Below are 12439 nucleotides of genomic sequence, written 5' to 3'. Positions count from 1 at the left end.
TCCAGCCTGCGCCACAGCCCGAGCCCAATATATGCGACAGAGGCTTAGATGTTAGAAGAACAATAACAAGTTTATTCAGGCACAGAGCTTAGTGGTTAAAATGTTGTGTGTCTCACTTAGAGGTATTCTTCTTAACAGTTACAATACTAGAATGAGATGAATCAAACTCTCTAAAGTATCACTTCTTTTACTTAAAGTAGTTAAAACTTCTTCCTCTGCCACTTTAAAACTGTTACTTCAATGGATTTCTGTGAGTCCAGCTGGGATTGGTTCCCAAAGTCTGAAACTTGGACTATCCAGTGACTTCAAACCACAGTCACCCCTGTGATATACTATCACAGATTCTCTGTGCCTTACTAGGACACAGACTACATTAAATAAGTCACCAAACTTATTTAAAACCCGACTCAAAATGAACAATTGAGTCTCCTTGATCCCATCAACCTGGAGTCAATCTTCCCTGTGCCTCATCAGAGCACAGACTGACCTTCTTTTTTTTAACTCTGCACTTCTTCAACTAAATGGCAGTTGGCTCTGCCTACTTCTCCATGGCAACCAGCCTCTGAGTGCTGAGATGCAATAACTGTAATACTTACCCTTTTAAAACATAAACATACAATTAAACATAACATCTGTAAACCAAAATTCGTACTTCATTACAGTAAGCTAGGAATCTTGGCCTCTCTGGTTTGGATGGATTGATGGTTTTGAGAAGAAGAAACTGACCCAAGATCTTTCTCATGTGAACCGTGGAGAAGCAGGGACGGGACAATGCTTTTATTCTCTGCTCCATCCTCCCCAAATAGGGCACTGGTTACCTTTCGGAAGAAAGAAGAAAGGGAAGGCCATGCACCATTAGAGCCCTCCCAACAGAAAACCAGTCTCTGTTTCCCAGTCTCCAAGGAAAGATGTTCCACAGCACTCCAAGCCCAAGAAAGAGTCTCCTCCACACTCTTGTAACTACTTTTGGGAATAACCCATACCTTCCAACCAGTGGTGCTTCCAAAGGCACCTACAGACACCTTCACAGCTGACGGGAGTAACACTTCCTGGGCTCCTGCACCCAGGAACTCAATATTTCTACCATTTAGAATCATGAGAAGGAATGGCGGGACATGAAACAATCCACACAACAAATTCACTCTCTTGAAAGCAGACCAAGGCATCAAAACACCACCAAAATGCCGTCAACTCCCACCTCAAACACTGAGGGGTCTGTGGGTGGCATTTCCCAAACTGCAACTGTCACACTCCAGAGTAGGAACCCTCTGGCTTGAAACAGCAGACCGAGTTGGTAAAATCAGCAAGCAGTTTATTGTAGAATATATGTAAGCAAAGCAATAAAAAGTAGTAAAACAGTATAAATCAAGAATCCAAGATAATCCAAAACCCTTAGCAGGAAACCAGGTCCATTAGTACACAGGAAACCATGAAGCGAGACACATGAAAACAAGAGATCAAAACAGCAGGAACTCCCAGGCAAAAAGCTTAATCTTGGCAATAGCTTGATACATGGCACATGGAGCCCTTGAAAACAAAACCAGCATGAATTAAAGACATTGACTCAGCTGAGACACTGGTCTCCCATGAATCATTATAAACCCTTTCCAAAGGCTGAAAGCATTTTTAGGGCCAGGCTGTGGCACAGCTGGTTAATAGCCAGCAGCAATATATCACTGCTGACCGGAAGGTCATGAGATTGAAGCTCGCAGTCGGATTGAGCCCCGACTGTTTAATAGCCCAGCTTACTGTCCACCTAAGCAGTTCGAAAACAGCTGCACTGTGAGTAGGGAAGTTAGGGACCACATAATGTGAGGAGGTTAATTCAATTTAATTTACAACACCATAAAACTGCTGGTGGGCTGAAGGGCGAGGAGGAAATACTACGATCAAGGGACTCAGCGTCATAGTGGATGAAACAACAGCTCCCCCTGTGACCAGAATCAAGGATAACCTCCTGAAGCCAGAATTTGGAAAATGTTGAATTACCTCTACTATCTGTCTGTATGCATGTTGTATGTCTATTAATGGCATTGAATGTTTGCCATGTATGTGTGCATTGTGATCCGTCCTGAGTCCCCTTCGGGGTGAGAAAGAAGGGCGGAATATAAATACTGCAAATAATAAATACATAAATCAATCTTCTCACTTTCCCACTAGATAACTGGCTGTTATCTTTCCTTTGTTGCAAAGGAGCAGAGCGCCTGAGATTCTGAAGGTTTTGCCAGCATTTACTAACACTTTGCTTTCTGCCCAAGGTTTCACTGTCCTCAGCACCTGGCAAAACAATCTCATCATTACTTTCAGGCTGTTGCTTTGAGAAAAGCAGTGAAAGGTCTTTCCCAGAAATGTTCAGGCCTCTCTTCTGAGCTTAACTCCGGCCTGAGCCCATGATCAGGAACATCATCCCCATTTCCATTATGCATATCATCCTGAACATCAATCCCATCATGAATGTCAGATACAATCACAGGCTGAACAGGCTGACATACAAAAGCAACATAGAACCAGACAAGTGTGATGTCCAAGAAAAGCCAAGTATGAGGCAGGCACACACAGAAAAGAGCAGGAAAGCCCAGCTCCCAGCTGAGACCTGTCCATCCCAACATCATCCACAAAGGCTGGCCTCTCACAGCCTCCCGGTCAGAGGCCTTTGCTGACTGAAAGACAGCCCTTCAACCAGAAATCTCCTTCTCCCCCAAGGCATGACAAGGGCGAGGGCGCCTGGGCACTTCCACTGCCAACTCTGACCCCACATCGGATCTGAGGGCAGCAAGACCATCAATATGTTAGGCTTATTTCCTTGCAGAATTCCCTCTCTGCTCAGCATCAGCTGAACGGGACACCCTCTGCCGACAAGGATAGACACAGAAACAGATTTGACAGCTAAATAAAATGTCAGAATTCACGGTGCAACGGAAGACCTCTCTCTCCTAGCAAGCCAACCCACTAAATGTGAATTTTAACCTGCACTTTATTAGTGTGGTATTGTGTGCTTTTTGTTATATTGTTTGTTTTCGGGGCTATGTCTGTTTTTATTGTCTGTTTTTATTGTTGCTTTTATTGTTGCTTTTATTGTTTTTATTGCTATTTTAAAGCCAAGTGTATTGTTTAAATCTATTTTTGTAAACCGCTCCGAGCCAAACCGGGAGTAGCGGTATATAAGTTTAATAATAATAATAATAATAATAATAATAATAATAATAATAATAATAATAATATGTATCTTAATAGGCATTATTATTGTTATTATACAACTTATTATTATTATTATTATTATTATTATTATTATTATTATTATTATTATTATTATTATTATTATATGGAAATGCAGGTGGACATTACAAAGAGAAAGCAAAAACATCCAGAGCCGTACACTTCTTGGCCTCTGAGCTGAAATGAAGGGGAAAGAAACCCAATGGGAGATGGTCTGAAAGGCCTGGGGGGGGGCACATCAAAGAGGAGTAAATACTATTTACTCAAGGCTAATGCACATGTTTAAGGCACTGCTGCTATTTCAACCAAGTTAGTACCAGGCAAGAGAAAGCCATGCTCCTCCATCACTCCCCTCCATCAGTTCCCTCTGTACAAGCCTAATCCCGGTAATATTTGCTGCCACATTACATTTGTCAAAAAATACCTCTGTTTGGTTTTGTTGTAGTTCAGCTTTGATTGTGCCTGAACCTGATGTCACTGAGGAAGTGAATCATGGGATTTCTAGTTCTGGGCCTGTGAGCCAGCAGGAGATTTTAAGTCCTGAAAGTGAGACGTCTCTGTCTCCAGCAACTAGTGAAAGCCACCTTCCAGAAAGGGTTGCTGAGAGGCCTTTCACTGCGGAAGCAAGGTCAGAAGCTGAGATGAGCTCAGAGGAGGAAACTCCAGGTGGATAATGAGTTCAGAGATAGGGGATTTAGTTTCCGGGAACACAGAGCTGCCCAGCAGAGTTTGCGATGGTCACAGTGCTTGTTAGCCAAAAAGTCGTTAATCAGGTTCCCAGGGTAGACAGAACGATTTCATGTCTATATTAGAAAGAACTACTTTTTATACAATTGTCAATAAACTGTTTTGCTAATTTAACTTGGACTAGAGTGTGTGTTGTGACTCAGCCTTTGCCTTTGTGTGACTCATGAGGATTCTGGGATGCAAGTGCATAATGATGGGATTCAGATTCAGGATGAGTTTCAAGATGACTCTGATGGGAATGATGCGATTCAGGTGCAGAGTGTTCCTGCTGTGGGAGATGAAGAGCAGGGAGTTTTTCCCATGGGAAGAAATGATGTTGTTTCTGATGATGGTTTTCAGGTGCCAGAAGCAGAAGGGGAGAATAGCTCTGATAACACTAACGAGCTCAGTGGCTTTGACGGCCTTGACAGTGAGGCCGCTGAGCTCAATCGCGCTCGTCGGCTGGAATTTCAGGGGTTGCGTAGAAGCCTCCGAATAGCAAATAAGAGGGAGGGCAAAGGGCAAAGGAATGATTTCATGTTATGCTATTAAAACAGTCTGCTGAAAGAGAGATCTTTGTCAAAAGCAACTTCTTAGCTTGAGTCAAGAACCAAGTCTGCTTTCCTGTATCAAGTCTGCGTTCCTGTATTACCTCGTAGCCTGGATGTATTCTCGTTTCTGGAAGTTTGACTTCCTTTGAAAGGATCTTTTTTCATGCCTATGCTTCTATGGATTTGATTATTACAACCTTGTTTTGTAACTATATTTTGGAACTGAACTTTTACCTTTTATGAACTATTTTCCTGCTTATTTCCTAATAAACTATAAAAGACTACGTCTTGTGTGCAGCCTGGTGTCTTTAACAAAGTGATGCTATCCTGAGGTGCGACAGTGTGGTGGTTAAGGACAGAGGTGTTTTCCTGCCCTGGAGTACAACAGGTTTCACATTCAGTGGTGCACTAGACTCCAGTGAATACAGTCCTTGTGCCATGAACATATCAGGAGACGACGTGACTCACTGGAAAAGATGACCCTGTTCAGCGAAACGGGGAAAGAGAGCGGCTGCAGGTGGATTGAGTCAATCGCTGACTCTGCAAGACTTGAGTGGGGCAGAGGATGACCCCGGCTCCCGCTCTTTGGGCCCCAGAAGTGGAGGTCGACTTGACAGCAAACAGATAACAGCTTCTTCCAATGCAATAGTCCTAATAGGAAATGAGGAGGAGTAGCTCTAATATGCCAGCGATGAATGCAACTGCGAAAGGGGGCCGTGACCCAAAGCGTGAAAGGCAGCGTGACGGCAGCGTCGCATCCAGCGAAGGGCAGCCGAGCGCAGCCAGACTCTGGGGCTTTGGAAGCGATGAAGCCGATGAAGCAGGCGGGAAAACGCTGGCGGAGCTCCCACGACCAGGAAGCCCCCCGGGAAGGGAATGAATCACGCCAAGAGAGTTGCTAAAGGTGAGTCGTCGGAGGAAGGCTTCCAACCATTTCGACGAGGGAGAAAAGCACCGTGAAACCAGGGAAGGCGCACAAATAACTCTCAGGTGAGCTGAGATGGGAAGGATTGGAAGAACGCTGATGGAGGGGCACCAGAGGGGACTATACGCTAATAGTACTTCATGGACAAAGGCTGGAAAGCTACACTCCGAATGAGGTCAGGCTGAGGAGAGGAGATCAAAACAGGGTCTGGCCTCTGCAAGAAATACGAGTCAGGGAAGATGTTCTGCCATCTCTGCGGGAAGACTCATTAAAGGAGGAAAAGAAATGGGGCAAGGGAGAAATCTGGCAGCGCTTTTGAGATGGGGTTATTTTTATTTCTGTAGAGGAAGGAACAATCCAGGAGCTGACCCTCAGCCAAAGGGAGGGATTGGTCACTGGAGGCAAAGAAGTGACCACACAGAATCCTAGAGTTGAAAGGGACCCCAAGGCCCCCAGATGAGAGAGAAATAGATAGATAGATAGATAGATAGATAGATAGATAGATAGATAGATAGATAGTCATAGGATCCTAGAACTGGAAGGGGCCTCTAAAAGCCATCCAGCCCACCTTCTTCCAGGCAGGAAGATGCCAACAAAGCCCTCCTGACAGAGGGTCATTCAGCATCTGCTTAAAAACCTCCAGGACTCCCAGGCAGTAGGATATTCCCTTGTACAACTGCAATAACTGTCAATGACCAGCCACTGCCAGAAGGGACAGAAAATTTCATCTATGCTGACGATGATGCCATCACCGCCCAAGCAGGGAGCTTTGAAATGGTTGAACAGAAGCTCTCAGAAGCTTTAGGTGCTCTTACTGCCTATTACAGGGGAAACTAGCTGATTCCTAATCCATCTAAAAAACAGACCGGTGATTTTCACCTTAAGAACAGACAGGCATCTTGAGCTCTGAGGATGACCTGGGAAGGAATCCCACTGGAGCATTGCAGCTCCAAAGGACCATCTCCGGCCCATCATCTATTCGGATATCAGCCAGCATGTCAATGCTGAACAGACTGCCTTCTGGCACCAAGAGATGCAGAGCCAACCTTATAAAATTGGGCCACAAAGTGGAGTCCAGGACATGCAAGTGGGGAGGAGAGCAAACCACAGATTACTTACTACAATGTGGCCTGAGCCCTGCCACATGCACCATGGAGGACCTTCTCACAGCCACACCAGAGGCACTCCAAGTGGCTAGCATCTGGTCAAAGGACATTTAGTATCATGCCAAGTTTTTAAACTTTGTTTGTGTTTTCAAATACATTACAACTTGTACTCTCGGTTCGCTTCTGACATCTCTTCCATCTCCATCTTTCCATCTCTGTCACCATCTTTCCATCTCCACCTCCATCTCAATCTCTGCAGCTCCACCTCAGTTTCTATCTCTCTATCTTTCCATCTTTTCATCTCCATTTCTCCATCTCTAGCTCCATTTCCATGCACATCTCTCCATCTCCAGCTCTCAATTTCTTCCAACTCCATCTCCATTGCCACCTCTCCGTCGCCATCGCTCCATCTCAATCTCTTCATATCTCCGTGTCTATCTCTATCTCTCCATCTCTATTGCCACCTCTCCATCTCTATCTCCATCTCCATGGCCATCGTCATCTCTACATCTCCATTTCTCCATCTCTATGTCTATCTCTCCATCCCTATCTTGTGGGAGCATGTAAGAAATCAGTTAATATGTGTGTGTCAACTTAAAATAAGATGCATGAAGCTGATTGGCTGGGCCATGCCCAGAGTGTTGGATGATCCTGGGACTTTTGGATCCTGTTACATTTTTCAGTCTTGAGCTATGCAGGTGCTCAGAGGGGGGAGAAGAACGAAGCAGAGAGAGAGAGAGAGATTTTGAAGCGTGCTCTTGTTTCATGAGCTGCTGGAGGGAGATGCTCCACATGGACAGAGAAAGACCATTTTAGATCTCTCATAAAAGGACATTATGTGAGCCGATGCCACTGATCACATGGCTGTAAATATGTTGTTCTGAACTACGAAGAGTACCGTTAACTACTTGTTCTTTATTGTTCATCTGCGTGGCATATTTTCCTTCTCTGGCAAGGCAGTGTGTGGGCTGATCAAACGTGGACTACACATGATTTTTCATTTCCTCACAGTCTCCATCTCCATCTCCATCTCTCCATCTCCATGTCCATCACCATCTCCCCATCTCTCCTTGGGCAGCGAAAGAGAAGGGTCTCCTCTTGGAGGACACTGCTGCTGCTACTGTTTCCAGCAGTTCAAAAATTTAATTTCTCTGTATTTCTCAGGGGGAGGAGGTGGGAAGCAGCATGGGGCCGTGGAGCTCCTCACGGTCACCCACAGAGCCCTGAGGACTCCGCGGAGCACAGTATGAGAACCCCTGATCTAACCAGTTCTAGCCCTTCTGGATCCTGGTCCTGTCCTCTGGGGCATTTGTTCTCCCTCCCAATTTGGCCCCATCTACAAATCAGATAAGCAACATGTCTACCTGAAGCCTTGAGGAAAAAGTATAAGGAAGGCCAAAGGTCAGAATATGCAAAAACTAATTGTTTCGTAGGATTGAGATGTCAGCTGTAATAATAATAATAATAATAATAATAATAATTACCTGTCATAAGATATACTGCTGGCATTATAAACTGGACACAGATGGAACTGGACAATTTGGACAGAAAAACGAGAAAACTCATGACCATTCATCATTCACTGCACCCTCGCAGTGATGTTGACCGGCTGTATCTGCCTAGAAGATCAGGGGGCAGAGGACTCTTGCAAGTAAAACAAGCCGTCAAAGAAGAAGAACATGCCCTGGCAGAATATGTAAAACAAAGTGAAGAACCTGCTTTGATTGAAGTCAAAAATCAGAAACTCCTCAAAGCACAGCAGACAAAAAACCAGTATAAGAAAACCGCACTACAAACTAGAGCTGACAGCTGGCACAACAAAACACTGCATGGAAAGTTCCTTGACAAAATTGAAGGAAAAGCTGATAAGGAGAAGACCTGGCTCTGGCTCACGAATGGGACCCTGAAGAAGGAGACAGAAGGCCTGATCCTTGCAGCCCAGGAGCAAGACATCAGGACAAAGGGAAATAATAATAATAATAATAATAATAATAATAATAATAATAATAATAACAACAACAACAACAACAATAGAAGACCTGGCTGTGGCTCACGAATGGGACCCTGAAGAAGGAAGGAGACAGAAGGCCTGATCCTTGCAGCCCAGGAGCAAGACATCAGAACAAATGCAATTAAGGCCAAGATCGAAAAATCAGCTGATGACCCAAAGTGCAGACTGTGCAAGGAAACCGATGAAACCATTGATCATATCCTCAGCTGCTGTAAGAAAATTGCACAGACAGACTACAAACAGAGGCACAACTGTGTGGCCCAAATGATTCATTGGAACCTATGCCTCAAGTATCACCTCCCTGCAGTTAAGAACTGGTGGGATCACAAACCTGCAAAGGTTGTGGAAAATGAACACGCAAAGATACTGTGGACTTCCGAATCCAGACTGACAAAGTTCTGGAACACAACACACCAGACATCACAGTTGTGGAAAAGAACAAGGTTTGGATCATTGATGTTGCCATCCCAGGTGACAGTCGCATAGATGAAAAACAACAGGAAAAACTCAGCCGCTATCAGGACCTCAAGATTGAACTGCAAAGACTCTGGCAGAAACCAGTGCAGGTGGTCCCGGTGGTGATGGGCACACTGGGTGCTGTGCCAAAAGATCTCAGCCGGCATTTGGAAACAATAGACATTGACAAAATCACCATCTGCCAACTGCAAAAGGCCACCCTACTGGGATCTGCACGCATCATCCGAAAACACATCACACAGTCCTAGACACTTGGGAAGTGTTCGACTTGTGGTTTTGCGAAACGAAATCCAGCATATCTATCTTGTTTGCTGTGCCATACAACGTTGTTGTGTTGATAATAATAATAATAATAATAATCAAATCAAATCACGTTTTATTAATACTAATAATATTAATTATTATTAATAATAATAACTTTATTTTTATACCCCGCCCCATCTCCCCGAAGGGACTCGGGGCGGCTTACATGGGGCCAGGCCCGATAAAACAAACAAAACAGTAACAAAGCAATAAAACAATTCTGTACTGTGTTTCCCAAGTGAAAGATGGAGCTGAAATGGAGTGGGAAGGCAACGAAGCAACAAAATAACTTTGGTCAACAAACCTAGCCTATATAAAGTTTATTCCAAGCAATAGTATTTTACTGAACTTCAGGGTTGTGCAAAGACAACAACAGAGTGCACATGAGCCACATCCTGGGCAGATGGAGTCATCCTCATCTGATCTCTAGCACAGAGTAATGGATTCAAGGAAGAAGGCATGTCAAGCCAACCCTGACCGGACCGCCTTCCATCTGGAATCCGATGCCCTCATTGTGGAAGAACATGCGGGTCAAGAATAGGGCTCTATGGTCACCTATGGACCCACCACCAAGACACTACACTTGGAGGACCATCATAACTCAGATAACGAGGGATTGCCTAAGAAGAAGAATGGATTCATTTGCTTGTTGGTGTGGATATTTCTCAAGATCTGGCCCTGTTGAGAGCCATGACCTCTGGCCATCGGTCCTGGGCACACAGGACTGTATTTTCAGCATTTTGAGCAAAACACAAGTGACAGAGATCAGCAAACAAAGCAAGGCACGGGGAAGATACGATCAGTCAAGAATAACTGTCTATGTATTTGGTTCATCGGAATCAATTAGAAAACTGAAATGGGTCCAGATCCAAATCTGCACCTCAGAGTATCAAAAGAGCTTCATCGTTTTTGAGGAATCTTGGCGACCAGGGCAGATTGGAGATGAACAAAAATAGTTCCTTTCTCCAAAAATGGCAAGAAGAGACCTGGGAAACTACAGGAGAGCGAGCCTGACCTCAATACCGAGAATAATATCAGGAGCCTGCCTGCAAGAATCTTGGTGGCAGTGACAGGAAATGCGAAATCCTATTTTCAGTCGGGTTACTAGTTTAGTAGAGGAGGGCAATGCTGCGGATGCCATTTCAGAAAAGCATTTAATGAGTTCCCCCCCATAATGTTTTGATGCAATCACTGTGGAATAGATGGGAGCGCGATCAGATGGATGCGTGATGGGTGGGAGGCCCGTCATCGATGGCTGTGGAGCTTCAAGAAGGAAGGAAGGAAAGAAGGAAAGAAGGAAGGAAGGCAGGCGGGTGCGGTGAGTGGGAGGCCTCCTGGGCCATTCCTCCCATGTCTTCAGTAATGGCTTCAATGGTGGTGCCGGCACCAAGGGAATCCCTCACCAGTTTGCAGATGACACAGAGCTCACGGGGAAGGAAGGATGCCTCACGCAGATCGGGAGACAGGAATAGAATTAGAAGGATCCCCCGTTAATGAGAGAGCCGGCCTTAAATTAATGAAGTGAAACTCAGTTCTACATTTAAGCCACTGTTTCAGCAGGACCACAAGCGAAAGGGGCTTTATGGTAATTGCTGACAACAAGTTGAACATGAGCCAGCAGTGTGACGCTGCAGCAAAGTAAGTAAGTAAGTAAAAGTTTATTTGTATACCGCCCTCTCTCTCGAAAGGGACTCAGGGCGGCTTCCAATATAAAATCAGCATAAAACATTGTACAATAAAACACTGAAAACACTATAAAATGCTATAAGAATACAAAAAACCCCTGTAACAATTGACTAAAACAATCACATAAACAGAAGCAATATAATCACTCAAATAATATATGAATCACAGAAGTAGAAAAAAGACCATTGGGATGGAGGAGAGGATGGCCTGGAGGGACCACTAGAACTGAAGTGCAATGTTATATTCTAAGATGCTTTCGGGCAGAGGAATATAGTGCAATGTTTCAAGTCAAAGAGATGGCCTGTGCAACTACTATAGCTATGGGCTCGGTTATCCAAAGGCACAGCAGAAGCACCAGGTTTTAAGCAGCTTTTTGAAGGAAGCCAGGGTGGGTGCTTGCCAGATCTCCTCCGGAAGGGAATTCCAGATCCGGGGAGCAACAATAGAAAAGACCTGCTCCCTCGTCCCCGCCAACCAAGCCTGGGATGGTGGCGGGAGCGAAAGCAGTGCCCTACCGGATGAACGAAGAGGACGAGTGGGTTCATAGCGGGAGATGCGGTCACAAAGGTAGGCGGGTCCCAAAGAAGGTGAAGGCTGCGCTAGCCTGTGTTCACAGAAGTCTAATTTCCAAACCGGCAGGAGATCTGATCAAACAAACCTGTTGAACGATCTCCTTGTTTCCAGAGTTTGATTGGAGAGAGACCCTGGAAGTTTGTGTTTTCTAAGGAAAAAAGGGACACAGCCGCGAGTCTTAACACTGTCAGGGTATTGTGTATTGTGAAATGTTAAAATCAATCTGGATTCAGCAATTATGGAGTTAATGAGAGTCTGCTATGATTGATGTATCACAGGACCAATGGGGTCAAGTGTGTTTTGACCGGGACTTACTATCTTGTTCCTGTGGAATGTAGAGGAAGTGTTTTCCCTGTGTAGAGCGGAGAACAACGATGAGCAATGGCTGTGTGTGTGCATGAGTCTTTCGGAAAGGACTCATGGAGGAGGAAAGGACTGAATTTGCTCTATCTGTAAATAGATCATGTAAATAAAGTTGTTTGCCGTTGGACTACCAACTGAACCCTCATCTACTGGAGTGAGTTTGTCCAGTGCTGTTTTCCACACCGGGAGACAGTCTGGAGAGAAGGAGGCAGACCGGGATGGTGAATTTTTTGGATTTCACTCTGCTACCCATCATCCCCGCCGACAAACACCACCCAAAGGGCTCTTGAGCCCAAACTGGCCAGTATTTATTTATTTATTTATTTATTTACAGCATTTATATTCCGCCCTTCTTTCTCACCCCGAAGGGGACTCAGGGCGGATCACATTACACATATAGGCAAACATTCAATGCCTTTTAACATAGAACAAAGACAAACAAACATAGGCTCCGAGTGGGCCTCGAACTCATGACCTCCTGGTCAGAGTGATTCATTGCAGT

At 44.8% G+C, this 12439-nt stretch overlaps 1 protein-coding gene across 1 annotated transcript in view; it reads right to left on the bottom strand.

The window, feature by feature from the left end:
* The window catches only part of syngap1 (synaptic Ras GTPase activating protein 1), a 136517-nt gene that overhangs the window by 36680 nt on the left and 87398 nt on the right, over positions 1 to 12439 (bottom strand).

The sequence above is a fragment of the Anolis carolinensis genome, chromosome 2 (assembly GCF_035594765.1).
Source record: "Anolis carolinensis isolate JA03-04 chromosome 2, rAnoCar3.1.pri, whole genome shotgun sequence".
Lineage (NCBI taxonomy): Eukaryota > Metazoa > Chordata > Lepidosauria > Squamata > Dactyloidae > Anolis > Anolis carolinensis.
This window is presented reverse-complemented; position numbering and strand designations above follow the sequence as displayed.